Source organism: Biomphalaria glabrata, chromosome 18 (genome assembly GCF_947242115.1).
Source record: "Biomphalaria glabrata chromosome 18, xgBioGlab47.1, whole genome shotgun sequence".
Taxonomy (NCBI): domain Eukaryota; kingdom Metazoa; phylum Mollusca; class Gastropoda; family Planorbidae; genus Biomphalaria; species Biomphalaria glabrata.
In genome coordinates, this window is record NC_074728.1 from 14,102,118 (window position 1) to 14,117,160 (window position 15,043).

The window sequence follows — 15,043 nt, forward strand, 5'->3', positions numbered from 1 at the left end:
GTTCCTTCATTGGTCTATCAGCAACATGATGAGCACACCAGCGAGTTGTTCATATAACTCAGTAGTTACGCCGATGTTGTCAATTGTAGTCTAACAGAATTTCCATTTGATTGGATCAATACAAATTATCTTTTCTTCTTCATTAATACTGCCTCCACATCTTTGTGACTTCTTGACATTATAGCTGCATTGCCATGTCCTTGAGCTCATCATATCAATCTCTTTCCAGGCGTTTTAAATTATCAGAACTGCTACCATTGCTACTGTTACAACTTTCTTACAACTTCAGTGATCTATGTTAGGTGTAGTGTAATACAAGATACTAGAGTAGGCTAAAACATTTATAAACTCTCTTCTCGCGAGTTTCTCATTGTGGACATGTCCACTATCTATCAAACAGGAAAATCTTGGTATTGATGTTTTCCCCATTAAGAATAATTTTTTTTAACCATTTCTATGCTTTATGATCAAGCTTCTGTCACATTTTCAAGTTTGTATTTTTTTTTTGAAAAGTGCATTTTTTTCACTATCTTATCTTATATAATACAGACGTTACTTCAAAAAAGAAGATGATTACGTCCTACGCGTCATGCATTTAGTCATGCATATTAACCAATGACTTAAATTCTGCCAAGTCACTGGTTTTCCTGGCTAGCTCAGGCAACCCATTCCATGCTCTAATAGCACTAGGGAAGAAGGAGTATTTGTACAAATTTGTCCTAGCATATGGGACGAGGAATGTGCCTTTATCTTTGTGTCTTTCAGAGTATTTTATTAAATTTTGTTTTTGTATTTGAAGATTATGGTTCAGTGTTTTATGTATTATTGCTACTTTACTTTTGAGTCTTCTGTCCTGAAGGCTTTCTAAATTTAGTGATTTTACTAAAGGTGTTACTCTAGTCAAATGTGAATATTCGTTTGTTATGAATCGCGCTGCTCTATTTTGTGTCTGTTCTAGTTTCTTAATGTTTTCTTGAGTTGAGGGGTCCCAAACAGAGGATGCATATTCTATTATTGGCCTAACCAAGGTTAAATAACATTTTAGTTTTATGTTCTTATTTGATTTATAGAAATTTCTTTTAATAAATCCTAATGATTTGTTTGATTTTTTTATAGTTTCATCAATATGTGGATTCCATGACAGTTTTTCATTTATTATAACACCTAGGTATTTTTCGTTTTTAGTCTGTGTTACTGGTTTGCCATGAATAAGATAAGTGGAATTAATTTGTTTTAGTTTTTTTGTTACTCTTAACAACTGACATTTTTCTGGGTGGAAAGACATGCTCCAATTTGATTCCCATTTCTGTAATTCATCTAATTCTCTTTGTAAAATATCTGTGTCTTGTGTTGTTTTTATTGTTCTATATATTATGCAATCGTCTGCAAATAATCTGACTTTTGTTCCTGAAGTAATGCAATTAGGTAAATCATTTATGTATATTAAAAATAGTAGTGTACCCAAGACTGTTCCTTGAGGTACACCTGAGTTTACTGTTATCGGTGTTGATTTAGAGCCATTTATTATTACAGTTTATTCTCTCCCTATCAGAAAATCTTTAATCCACTGATGCAGTGGACCATTAATGCCGAAATATTTTAATTTTTTAAGCAAGCTATGGTGGTGAACTTTGTCAAAAGCCTTAGAAAAATCTAGTAAGATAGCATCTATTTGTTCACTATTATCTAAACCTTTTGAAAAATCATCAATTAGTCCTATTAGTTGTGTTTCACATGATCTATATTTCCTAAAGCCATGTTGGTATGGTGTGAGGACATTATGTTTTTCTAAGTGGTTTATGATGTTGCTACATATTATGTGTTCTAGGATTTTACATGTGATGCTGGTAAGTGATACTGGTCTGTAGTTTCCTGGGTCAGATTTTTCTCCTTTTTTAAATAGGGGGGTGACATTAGCTTCTTTCCAGTCCTTTGGTACTCTGCCCTGGTTAAGTGAAGCCTGAAAGAGTATTTTGAACACTGGGGCTAGCCCATTTTCTTGTACTACTATATCTTCTATGTTGTCTACTTGGTTCAAATTCAGTAATATGTCTTTGTCTCCTGGAGCTGAGAATGCTGATGCAAAGTATTTGTTTAGAATGTTTGCTTTAGTTTCATTATCATTATGTATTATGTTATGTTCATCTTTTAATGGCGCTACGCCTGTTGTTTCCATTTTCTTAGACTTAATGTATGACCATAGGTTTTTGTTGTTATCTTTAGATATTACATTGTTTATGTATTCACTCTGCAGCTGTCTGCTTACTTTTTGGGTTAATTGTTTAATTTTTATATACTTTTTGTAAACTCTTTCTGCATTAGTTTCTTTAAATTTTCTATATAGGTTTTCCTTCTGTTTACAAAGCTTCTTTAGTCTATTATTAAACCAGCATTTATTTATTTTGTTTGATGTGTATTTAGTTGGTATATGATTTTCTATAATGCTTTTAAGATGGTTTTTAATGAAATTCCAGAGGTCATCGACTGGTTGGTTAATGTCTTTTTCTAATAAGAATGTTTGTTGAAAGTTTAATGCAGCTTGGTGTAGTAGTGTTAGGTTACATTTATTCCAGAGTAAGATTTTTCTTTTGGGTTTTCTATTGGCTACTGCTTTTATCTGACTGTGTATTTTTATGATCTCATGGTCTGATAGACCAGGGATAATATCATAATCAACTACTAATCCAGGTCTGTTGGTTAAGAAGAGATCTAATGTGTTGTTTAATTTAGTTGGCTTTTTAATGATTTGATCTAAACTTAGGTTGTGTAAAGTTTCTATGAAAAGCTCATTTATGTCCTTAAGGTTTTGGTGTTTATCTATGGTTAGTGTTTTCCAATTTATATCAGGTAGGTTGAAATCACCCATAATCCAAAAAACTGCATTTTTATAAGTCTCTTTAAGTGTAGTAATCTGATTACATAGTTCCTGCATATATTCTAAACTAAACTGTATTCACTCGGCTGTCACCCCCCTAGTGACGCCACTGTTAGTAGACATACTCATATTTATGATATTAGTATTGGTCATATAATATAGATTATAGAGTCTAGATCTAATAATCTAATCTTATATAGAACTAGACTAGTACTAGTAGTAAATTTAGAATCTTAATGGTCTCTAGACTACTAGAAGAATAGTTTATTTAATCCGGACATTACATGAATCGAACACTTGCTGTTTTTGTGGTCATTAAATCTTTATTTTGATATTTAGTATGAAACTAGCGCACTGTAACATGTGCTTTTCCATTTTCCAATGATTTTAACCCAGTTTCCTTCCATTTAGTCATCTTTTTATGTTAGAAAAAAGAATTTCAAATTTGTAAGTCAGGTTGTTGTTTTTACCTGTTACCAGGATGACTTTACCTCTTCCTAGGGTTAAGACTATATTTTTTGATTGGCTAAGTCTATGCTAATTAATTAATTAATTAATTATTTATTCAGTTTTTGGAGCTGATTTATTTGATTCATAAGCCAAGTTGTTTGATTCCATAAAAAAAATAATTAATAGAAAGGGTGTTTGAATTAAATTATGATTTTCTTACCAAAATTTATTTCAGACAGCCAGTTTTGGACCTCAATGTTAATGATCTTATGTACTATACTACAAAAAATCATCTGTATTAGACATTTATTAAATTAATAAACTGAAAAAAAATAAACATTCAACACACATCTAATCATGCAAACATAAAATAAGTCTAAAAGTCGGTATATAAGTCACTACCCCAGTGACCTAATTTTGGTAGAATGTGTTCAAATGTTTATTTTTTTGTGTTCATATTAATACATAATTTGAAAATATCTTTATGATTTAATGTGAGGGGCTATGCTTGGGGATCTTAAAATTTAGTTAATATTAATATTGAATTAAAATCTGAGTTTATTGAGGCCAAATATGGAGACTATTTGGAATCAGTTTTGGTGTTGGGAATCAAATAATGTGTGACAAATTTAATTGAATTAAATGAAGACACATGGCCTCTTTAAACTATTAAAAATTATAGGTTAGGGGTACAATTATAAGTAGTCATTCTTGACTATTTGGACATTTGGAAAAATAATAGACGCTTCAAATGCATCAATGTTTATAATCCACCAAAACAAGAACTGGCTTTAGATGTCAGAGAAACAATAACTGTAGACACTATCATAGCTGGAGATCTAAATGCCCATTCACCTTCCTGGGGCTATGATGACACTGATCTGTCTGGTAAAAAAGTTCATGACCTGTGCAATTCTACTAATCTTTTTCTTTTGCAAAACAAACACTCTACTTGACTCGTAGCTACTAATGGACCTGGTATTATCTCAAGGACCTCCACTCACTTACTTTCCCCCAGTTCATACCTTTTAAATCATCTTTTCTAGAAATTGAAAACTTTTATTCCAAATAAAATATTTCTCTTAGCTACTACCTTCTAGAAACTGATGAACATTTTTCTTGACCTCTTTCTCTAATTGGTTCACAGTTAATTAGCATGTTATTACTATTTGACCCTCTTGACATGACCATTTCTAGAATGAAGCAGAATAAGGTCAAAGTTAACTCGCTTTATCGATCCATGGCAAACACAAAACTCTTTTTAAATTTTGTAGTTGTCATGAAGAATTAATTAAAAAAAAATGTCCATCCTCTTTCTTCATTGATCTTTCCCTTACTTGAATACAATTGTTTAAAATTTATTTTCTATTTGATTGAAAACCTAAACAATTTTTTTTTTTTTTACAAACAGATTGACTCTTCAGTCCAAATCAGCTTCCCATGTCATCTATATGTCACATTTGTAGGAGATCATTATTAATAGCTAAGATCAATTCTTTTAAAGTGAGTGCTATCTTATATAGAGTGTGGTCACCATTCCATAATCCACCTTCAATCACTGTGAATTATAATGCCTTCAGTCTGTCTGGAAATACATTGTTCCACAACCAGAAAGTTGCTTTAAGGAGTTCTGCAGTATATCACAACAGTTTATCAAGAATGGCAGTGGAGTGTAAGGATATGAAATACCTTGGGTAAGTTCATTCAAAACCAGCCTGACTTGCTGAGTAATACATATAACACTTATATTGCTACACCTCTCTTGGTATCGATTCACTACAACTCAAAGGTGATGCACACAAACAATAACAAAAGCTGCTGTACTCTTGTTTCTCTCTCTCTTATTGCACTTAGTTTTAAATTGATGCAATTGATACAATCAAGTGTTCATTTTTTGTAGACACCTTATGTTTTCTACATAGTCAACTGACATATATATATAAAATTATGTACTTTATATTCATTCCTATTTTAGTAAATACTTTTTAGTAATAGTAATAATGATATAGATAAAAGAAAACTAATATATGCGCTAAGAGTTAAGTCTCTAAGAGTCATGACTATAGGTTTAAAACATTCAATACACTTAAACTAAACAGTTCTTGGACTCTGTTCATGGAGATAGTTTGAATGTATGTGCAAGTGGTAGGATGTTAGATTTCACACTGCTTGTAATTCAAATATTTAGCAGTTAACAATAGTGTGTTGTTGTTTTTTAAATAAATATACATTCGTTTTGAGAAAAAAAGAGAGAGAGGTAAACATAGATCAATACAGAATAGAAAGTCGACAATTAATATTTACAGTTACTGATATTTTGGCACATCGGCACAATTTAGGCCATGTCGTGCCCAGATAATATTTACAGCACTTTGGTCGTAATAAGAACACTACACTTGAAGAATCTCTCTCTCTCTCTCTTTCTCTATTTAATTTTTTTACTATATAAAATAGTCATGTACAAACTGTCAGGTTTTGAAAATATCTTGATCATGAATTACTAAATAGACAATGAAATTTATCATTCAAAACATTTCTACAACATATATACATATTTATTTTATTGTTTAACAAATCACTTTCAAGTTTGACTCCTGGTGAGGTTTATAATATTCTGAATATTTTGGCTTTTTGAGTACATAGAACTGTTTCTTGTAAAATACAAAGACGCAGATGCTGGAGACACGTTCTCTTCTTTGATTCGCTCTGTTCGAAACACGTTTTGGCGCTAAATATTGTAGACATATTATACATTAATTTAAATACGTTTTTGTAAAGAAGAATACGTGTTTTAGTTTTGAATATGTACTATCATTACCCTTATTTGTTTGCAACAATTTCAACAATCCCCCTTTTGGACCTTGTATTCTAGAATGTTCAGTACGTCAGACCTGTGACGTGGCAACGAGCTATTGGTCTCCACTGACCATAGGTTGCCACGTCACAGGTCAGTGTTTGGGCTTACTATGATGATTGGTCTCGCTTTAGCCTGGCAACTTTCCCAGATATTGTTTCGATGAATGAATACAGGTATTTTGTGCTGTTCTGAAGAGCTGTTTCTTCTGCTTCTGTTGCCAGCGTTTCTATGTAGTTCTCTTTGTCTCTTCTAACACTCTGCTTGACATTTCTATCAGCTTCTTTATATTCTTTTTGTGCTTCGGCTGCTCTTGTTTTTTTACTGTTGTTCACGCCTTCTTTCTTTCTCTCTTCTTTCTTCTGAAGTTTTTCTGCTTAAATCCACTTCTCTTCATCTTCATACAAAATACTTAAGTAGTACAAATAAGCACACAAAGCATTAGATTCTAAAAATAATCTTATACATTTATAAGTAAAATCAAAAGTAACTTTGCACAATTATTTCTTTTACCTGACAACACAAAAATCAATATAAGTTTATGAACCAATCAGTTAATTAACTATTGGTAATTGTTTATTTTTTTTTTGTATCTTGAACAACTTTCAGAACAAGGTAAAAAAAATGTAATGGTACTGAAGTGGTGGTATAAGATGAATCAGTCTCTTTTATAGGTCGCCTCTTTAAAGTACGTTTAAAACTAATACATACCTATACAATCTTCTATAGTCATAAGCACCTCACTAGCAGAGTGATGCTTCAGCTTGAGGAGGCGTGAGCCATGAATTCCCCATCCTTTAAAAAAAATGCTTTTAAAACTGATTTAAAGGTCAAATTCACCCAGATATCCCTTTCTTCCCCCACCCCCTTTCCACTTTTCCACTGATAGGATCATAGCCCATTTGAGAAAACTAAAAGCATGACATAGCGCTAAACGAAAAACGATTGGTAAAAATATTTCTAATCGCACAGAATTTTTTTGTTGGTCTAGATCTATTTGAAATTTAATTACATGACTGATCCAAACTAATTGATACAATTACAGTTGGTATAAGCTTTTTTTTTTTAAAAGTATTTTTTTGTTTACTATTGACATTAGAGAATTATGTGGAAAAAAGTCGTGTATTTTGACTAGATTACGACTAGATGATTGGATTATAACAGTACTAAGCAATTGAAGCGGATCTCTAGCGCCCAGTGGCCAACATGCTGACACTAGCCCGCGCTTCCAGATCGATGTTGCTCACACCCAATCTGCTTCTCTGCGCTTCACTTCGCGCGGGTTGTCCCAGACGCCACTCTACTTTGGTATGGTGCGACCAACTTTGGCCTTTTGGATCTTTTTGTTATTTCTTGCAAATTATTGTGAGGTACTTCATTTTTGGACCATGGTCACGTGTTAACGCTGGTAATTGGATGTAGTTACATTTAGACCTAGCTTCCTTTAGTCGCTATTTTAGAGCAGATAGTATCTTTGGATTCATTTATATTCACTGGAGTAGGGCCTACTACCTTTGGCAGTTTCCCGCAGTGAATCAAACTTAAACACTAATTGTATTTTTGGTTGTTGTTTAACAAAGTTTTGTGAATATTGAATAATGTCTCTTTAGTGAAAGCCAGCCGATCTAAACTCTCGCTCTGTTTATAGAAAATATTTTCGATTATATACAGGTGAATAAACTTGGTTGACGAAGCCATTATATTAGATACTGTCATTATTGGGGAAAAAAAGATTGTGGGAATTAACAAGAAAGTTACAAGTAAACATTAGTTTTTAGTAAAAAGTAGTGAAATGTTTTTTTTTTAACACTAGTTGATTCATGTCGCCTGTCTGAACCAGTTGACTTGCATGACATCCATGGAATTTGTACGAAAAATGTTCAAATTTATAACATTATATTCCTTAAGAAGCATGCGTTTTACATAGAATCATAACTTTTGATATAAATACTCACTGCAACATTTGTATACCTTTTCGCCATCATCTTTGTTTTTAAATGGCGTTAAAACACTGGTATAAAAAAACACCCACTTAATTAACTAGATCTATGACGTATACATGAATCAAAGCACTGGAATATCACTAGTTTCAATACTTTTTCCCTAAAACAAAAAAAATTTGTTTCGTGTCTTCCTATCTTAAAAGTTTGTTTTTTTCACATTTATGAAAACAAACACATCAAATGAAGCTTATTATTTTTAAACAGAGCGAGAGAACATAAAGTTTTCCATTCTGACCAGATCTAGCAGAATAAAAGCAAATGATTAATACAAGAAATAAGTATCAAGCGATTAGAGTCGACACATGATCAATACTGTAGATTTGGTGGAGCCGATGGGATAGTGCCGAGAAGAGAGTATCTGTACACATTGTTATGCTACTCATTACATTCTTAATATGTCTGGTGGAAAAATGACATGTGCAACATTAATTTTTTTTTTTAAACATCAAATACAAATACTACATTCAATAAGTTAATTATGAAGCAATCACTCCTATCATTCTTAAGTAGCTTCAACTCTGGGCAGTTATTTCCTAATACCTCTGTATATTGGGACAATAACATTACAATATTTATATGGATTTTTTAAAACTACTGGTTTATAAAACATGAACAAACTGTCATGTTTTGAAAACATTTGGACCATGAAAAAGTAAATAGACATTTAAATGTATCACTCACAACACTTCTACAATGCATACTCCCTATCACTGCTTAACATTCTAATCACTTCCAAGTGTAAACCCTATTCTTGGTTATAGTTATAATATTTATGAAATATATATGCCTTTGGTGAGTGCATAGAAATGTTCCTTGTAAATATTTGTGGGTCACATTAAAGATCGTTGGTATTTTATGGGATCTAGTATATTGTCAAACAATATATATTAACTATAAAATCTATAGGAAAATCGTTAGAGTCGTTTTTGATATCAGTGTCTACACAGGTTCCATCCACCCATCCAAGTTCCTCCTTAAATGACTTGGGTAGAGGTAGTGTAAAAAAAAACAACTGGAACGAAAGAATGATACGCTCCAAAAAATTAGTTATAAGTGCTCAACTTAGTTAGATCTTCCTGCACCGTTCGGCGTTCGCATTGGGCACAAGCTGTTTCCACAAAGCTCTGTCACTGGCAATGTCTGAAGCCTCTTCCCATGAAAGTTTGGCGGCAAGTTATACGAAGACGTCCCTGTTTGCGCTTTCCTCGTATTGGCCCCCATGTCATCGTAACTCTTGGTATGCGTAATTCATTTTGTCGGAGAACATGTCCCTCAAACCTCATGCGACGCTCTGTCACAACCTTATTAAGTGGTCGTCGACTCCCAGTTCGCCAACGGATTTCCTTGTTTGAGACCCCATCTCTATAATTGACTCCTATATTCGTATTAGCCATTTTTTGTTAGGCCACATTTAGTCTTTTTTCAATATTGGCATATGACTTCCATGTCTCGCAAGCATTCGTTGCTGTTGGGATGATGATTGTGTTTAGAAGGTGTTTTTTTGTCTCAAGTCCAATAGCTTGTTGACATGTCCAAATAGGCCGCAACGTCGTGGTAGGCATCCCCATCGTTTGTAATGCTGCTGCCTAGGTATTTAAACTTGTCCGTGACCAATCGTTATAGAAGGTCTGGCACTGACCTGCAACGTCACACCCTGTGGGCAGCTTAGAATGGAGGACTTTTCTGACTGAAGAGTTTACTAAATGAATGTTCAGGAACATTTTGTTTATCGTCTTTGAAGTCTAGATCTAAATGTTTTATCATTGAAGTATTATAAAGTGTACTAGATCTATACATTCGCTTAACCAGGATTCTTGCTCGGGGAGAAAGGGAGGGGTAAACAATATTCCGTTGTTGTTGTTTTTTTTATCTAACATTCATTCATTTGTCAGTGAAAAACAAATAAGTTGTATGAAGGAAGTATTGTGTTGTTTTTTTAAACAAAAGTATTTTTTACGTTTTCCTTGTTTTAGTCATTTAACCGCTGCGATTTCGACCATGAAAATGGCTTAGCTGTAGGCTCCACGAAAAGTAATGATACGTTAAATTTCCTTATTTTATCGTCCACTGTAAGTGGCAGCATGAGTAATTGTCAGTCAGTCATCAGGACTTTGAATGATATCTTGTTAGAGATAAAATTAATGCTATTTGTTGTATACATAACAATATCACGAAAAAGCTAATGGGATGCCTTATAAATTGTATGTGAACAAAAAGTAGATCTACAACGCGCTGCCTTTTGATCTCTAACAGAATATTTGTTGGGTGAAAAGGGCTCAGTGTCATCAAGATAACTAGTTGATGAACGCAGTGGAAGTGCATTTTGTTACATGTTCAATTGGAGTTTCAAACATTGTCTTTTAGGATCTCACAGAAATTCTGCAAATATTCCTGATATGTCTATGCATATATGTGTATGAAGTTCATTGTTAAGAATGATGCATATATGATAGTACTACTGACAACAACAAGACACTCATTCCCATGATTATATTAGAGGGATATAGATTTATGGGCTTCCTAAAAATCCCGAAATAGAAAATCTCGAACCCGAGACCTCTCGAAACACTCAGCCACCACAAATATATAAACTTTTTTTTCTCATAGGAATGCTATATTGCATATTCTTTCACTCAGGGGTCGGCCACTAAATGTCTGAAAACGGCATGGCGGGCAACATGAACATTTGGTAACAACATTAGAAACGGTGACACACATGTCTAGAATATAGAATTAATTTACTCGTATGTTTTTCAGTTTTTCAAGATATAATTGCAGTGTGTACATCCAAAACTTTCTGTACAATAATTTTTTTAAAATATCGGCTAATTCTACCTTAGGTACAATAATACTGACAGTTATCATAAGAAGTTCACTGCCTCAGCAACTTCCTGCATTACAACCTTCCGTCAAATTACTTTATGACAGAGTGCTTTCTGATGGATAATGCTGTAAAACAGTGATGCCCAAAATACGGCCCGTTTGCTAGCATTACTAGAAGAACAAATGTGTTCTGATAATACGTTGTCAAACTTTCTCTTGACAATGCAAGGCGTGAGAAAGATATGGGTAGATATCTCCATTCAAATGTAACAGACAAACCATATTTCAAACTGTTTTCTATTATCGCAGATGCGTGCGTCTACGGACATATCTGATACCGCTAAAAATCTTGGTATTTATTCACGGTAAAACAACAATTTTGAAATCAGAGTAGTAGCTATGAGCAGCATGCATGGGACCACCACTAGCAAAGTCCTGTAAAAGATGTTTTAGCCATCACAGAAGATCTTTCTCTTGCTTGGGAGAAATTAGTAGGAGTGACTCCTGATGGTGCCACAAGTATGGTTGACAGCAAGAGTTATAAGAAAAGTTGTTAAGTCGAATGGACCAAGCCTCGATTGCTTCATTGAATTATTCAGCAACGACAAGTTGTACAGTCTGGACCAGGTGATGATGATTTTGTTCAGATTGAACAAAGTTCGTGGTTTCAAAACTCCATCTGCGGCCAATGTTTCAAGTGCAAAGAGCTGCAACTGGAACTGGTTGACTTACGAAGCTAAACATCACTGCTGGACAAAAATGAAAGTGATTCATATAATAAATTTCATGTGTTGCTTGCAGAAACATTTCTAAATCTCCGACAACAAGCGTTACAAATGATCATAATAATTACAAACACTTCTTTTGTGAGGTCTAAGACGAAACCTATATTACCGAATCGCCTCACGGACGAACGCATAGAGTTCTAGATTCAGAGCTCCAACTCGGGGTCTCATCTATGCAGCCGGATATTTAAAAGTTAGTTCAGGATACACTTTTCATGAATTAATTTAAAAACTAGATTTACGGATTTCTAATAAAATTGGTTTATTGTCTATTTCCTGTTTTTTTTGTTTTTTTTTGGGGGGGGGGGGGAAGGTTTCGTTGTGGCCCGCGACATGACTGTCGGAAATTAAAGTGGCCCGTCGACCGAATAAGGTTGAGCATCACTGCTGTAAATTATGATAGGTTGGCTGGACTTAGATTGCGACAATTGATACCACCGACAATCCATTGAGAACCTGCAAATATTTATTGTAGTAGCGCTTGATAAAAAAACTAGTTTTTCTTTAGTCTGTCAGACTGTATCAACGATACTAGTTGACCTAGCAACGTGGAAAAGATTTAGACGTCTGTGTGTAGTCACTCCATGGGCATAGCAGAGGGAGGGGGGCTTAGGGGTTCCACCCCCTCCGAAATGAAATCCCCCCTCACCGCAGGGGGGAATTCTGTGACTGATCTTTTGATTTGAATTTGTTTCTTTTGTGTGAGATTTTAATATTAAACCATCAATCGCCCCAGCGCAGCCAAAGGGGGGTTTGAGATTAAAATCCTCATACATTTTTTTTTTCTATAAAACGAAAAAAATAATGCACTCGACAAGCCCCAAATTCCAAGAGCATAGCCAAGGGGATTTTGAGTTTAAAACCCCCTCCGAATTTTTTTTTACTATAAACCCTCTCTTCAATATAAGACTACAGCATACAACAGTCACCAGATTCTAAGATCGTGACCAAGAGGGGTTTCGTGTTGAAAACTCCCCCCCCCCCAGGGAGGTTTGAAGCTAAAAACCATTTCTTCAATATAAAAAAAAGCAAACTACACACACAAAATTCACTGAGCTTTGCCAAGGGGTTTTTAGCTTAAACTCCCCTCCTCCAGAGAGCTTTAAGTTTAAAACCCATCCAGATGTTTTGAGTTTAAAATCCCCCACAAATATTATTATAAAGCAAACTACAGTCACTAACTTTTATGAGAGTAGCTAAGGGGGTTTTGAGTTGGTTTAAAAAAAAACTACAGAGATTTTTTTTTTTAGTTTAATCCTCCCCAACAAATGGGTTTAACAATAAAACTTCCCTTTTCGATATAAAATCTAAAGCAAACTACAGTCACCAAAGTCCAAGAGGGTAGCCAAGAGAGGTTACACATTTCTACCAGTCGGTGGGCTCCATTAATAAAGTGCAGTGAACAGCATGGAAGTCATCTGCCAAAATAAAAAAAAAAGACTAAATGTGGCTCAACAAAGATGGCTAAGACGGATTTTAGGAGTCAGTTATAGAGATCGAATCTCAATCAAGGAAATCCTATGTCGAACTGGGAGTCGACCACTTAATGAGTTTGAGTCAGAGCGTCGCATGAGGTTTGAGGGACATGTTCTCTGTAAATAATGAATTACGCATACCAAGAGTTTCGATGACATGGAGGCCATTACTAGGAAAGCGCAAACAGGGACGTCCTCGTATAACTTGGCGCCACTTGTGGAGACAGCTTGCTGCCCAATGCGCCTAACAGTAGCGGCCTTGGGGGGTGGCAAGTGGGGCAACCGCCCCAAACCCCACACCATGACATTTTTGGTTTCAAAAAACGGTTCAGTTTCGGTAGAGACAGCATCTTATGACCAGTCGATTATAACAGGCTTAAAAAAAAACAGCGAAAAGCCAGAAAAGTGGAGTTACGTGACTGAATACGTCTGCGACCGTCCTAGAAACTATTTGTTTTTAGTTTTCCTCCGTAATTAATAGTTACTTTCTGACTCCTGCAAGATTAGCAGAAATGATTATTACCGCGTATCTAGTTGATTTTTTTTCATGCAAAATATTTCTGAATCATTAGTAACGTTGATTATTAAAGGCAAAAATGTTACATGCAGAACAATTACAATACAGTACGTAATGTAGTCAGACGGCCCATACTAAGTTACATGTTTAGGAACAAAAATAAGTCCTACAGCGTTAGAGCCGGACGAGCCCGTTAGCTTTAAGTCAGTGACGCCCAAAATACGGCCCGCGGGCCAGATCCGGCCCGCGACGTGGTTCCATCCGGCCCGCCAAAATGTTGACTCAATGTGTAGAAAATCCATCCCCCAATAAAAAAAAAAGTTGACAAATGTATCTTTATCTACGTTACGGCCCCCACTTTTTTTTTATATCAGAAAAGGTGAACGGTTCTTTACTTTTTTGTGGAACAAAATAAACAGCTGACATATTTGATTTGTAAAGAAAGTGTGACTGTTTAAAAAAGAAAAACGTATAAACGGCATTATGGCGGCATTCTCAATTTAAGCCGCGAATAAAAGATAGTTTAACTATGTCTACAGAGTGTAGATCGATAGGAATATTTAATAAAAAGAGACAAGAAAATGAGTCGGTTGTCTGTGGCATTTTACGTCTCGAGAGACGATCTTTTCCCTTTGCAACTTCTTGTGTGACTAAAGAGGCCAATCCTTGATACACAGCTGCGATCGCAGGTTGGGCATATATAATCACCAGGCGCCGTTGCATTTTCACCCTTCTTTCTGCTTCTGTTGTGTATGACATCTGCAATCTGTGACCCTTCCTTTATGCTCTCTCTCCATGTGGATCTGTCCAGTGCCACCTCTTCCCAGTTGCCAGTGTCGATTTTGAAGAGCTTCATGTCGCGTTTGTATACATCCGTATAACGTAAAAGTGGGCGACCAGCGGCTCTCCTGCCTTCTATTAGATCGCCATACAGGATGTCCTGTGGAAGTCGGTTGTAAAGCTAGCTATAAAATGGCTCATATTTTAAGTACGGTACAGAAATTAGGCCATCATCTGACGCGTGAAAAAAAATAAGCTTCAAATATACAATTCATTAATGTAAGTACTTAATATAGACCCAAGGGTTTCTAATCAAATAACTTCAAATTCAGGTCAATTTCCTATCGTCTATATACTTTTTCGTTGATGTGGCCCGCGACACGAGTGCTGAAGATTAAAATGGCCCGCGGGTCAAATGAGGTTGGGCATCACTGCTTTAAGTGGTACGGTATATATAGTCTACCCTTACGGCTCAGGGCCC

At 35.0% G+C, this 15,043-nt stretch overlaps 2 protein-coding genes across 5 annotated transcripts in view; both read left to right on the forward strand.

Moving 5' to 3' along the window:
- The window catches only part of LOC106070819 (uncharacterized), a 33,361-nt gene that overhangs the window by 11,793 nt on the left and 6,525 nt on the right, over positions 1–15,043 (forward strand). The window contains exon 2 of the mRNA XM_056017301.1: positions 4,737–5,019. The gene's annotated coding sequence lies outside the window, so the exon portion shown is untranslated. The remainder of the gene's footprint in view (positions 1–4,736; positions 5,020–15,043) is intronic.
- The window catches only part of LOC106079129 (NAD(P)H-hydrate epimerase-like), a 93,021-nt gene continuing 85,414 nt past the window's right edge, over positions 7,437–15,043 (forward strand). Inside the window, exon 1 of one of the 4 annotated variants that reach the window (XM_056017303.1) lies at positions 7,437–7,587. The gene's annotated coding sequence lies outside the window, so the exon portion shown is untranslated. The remainder of the gene's footprint in view (positions 7,588–15,043) is intronic. The other 3 variants (XM_056017302.1, XM_056017305.1, XM_056017306.1) reach the window with 3 other exon arrangements.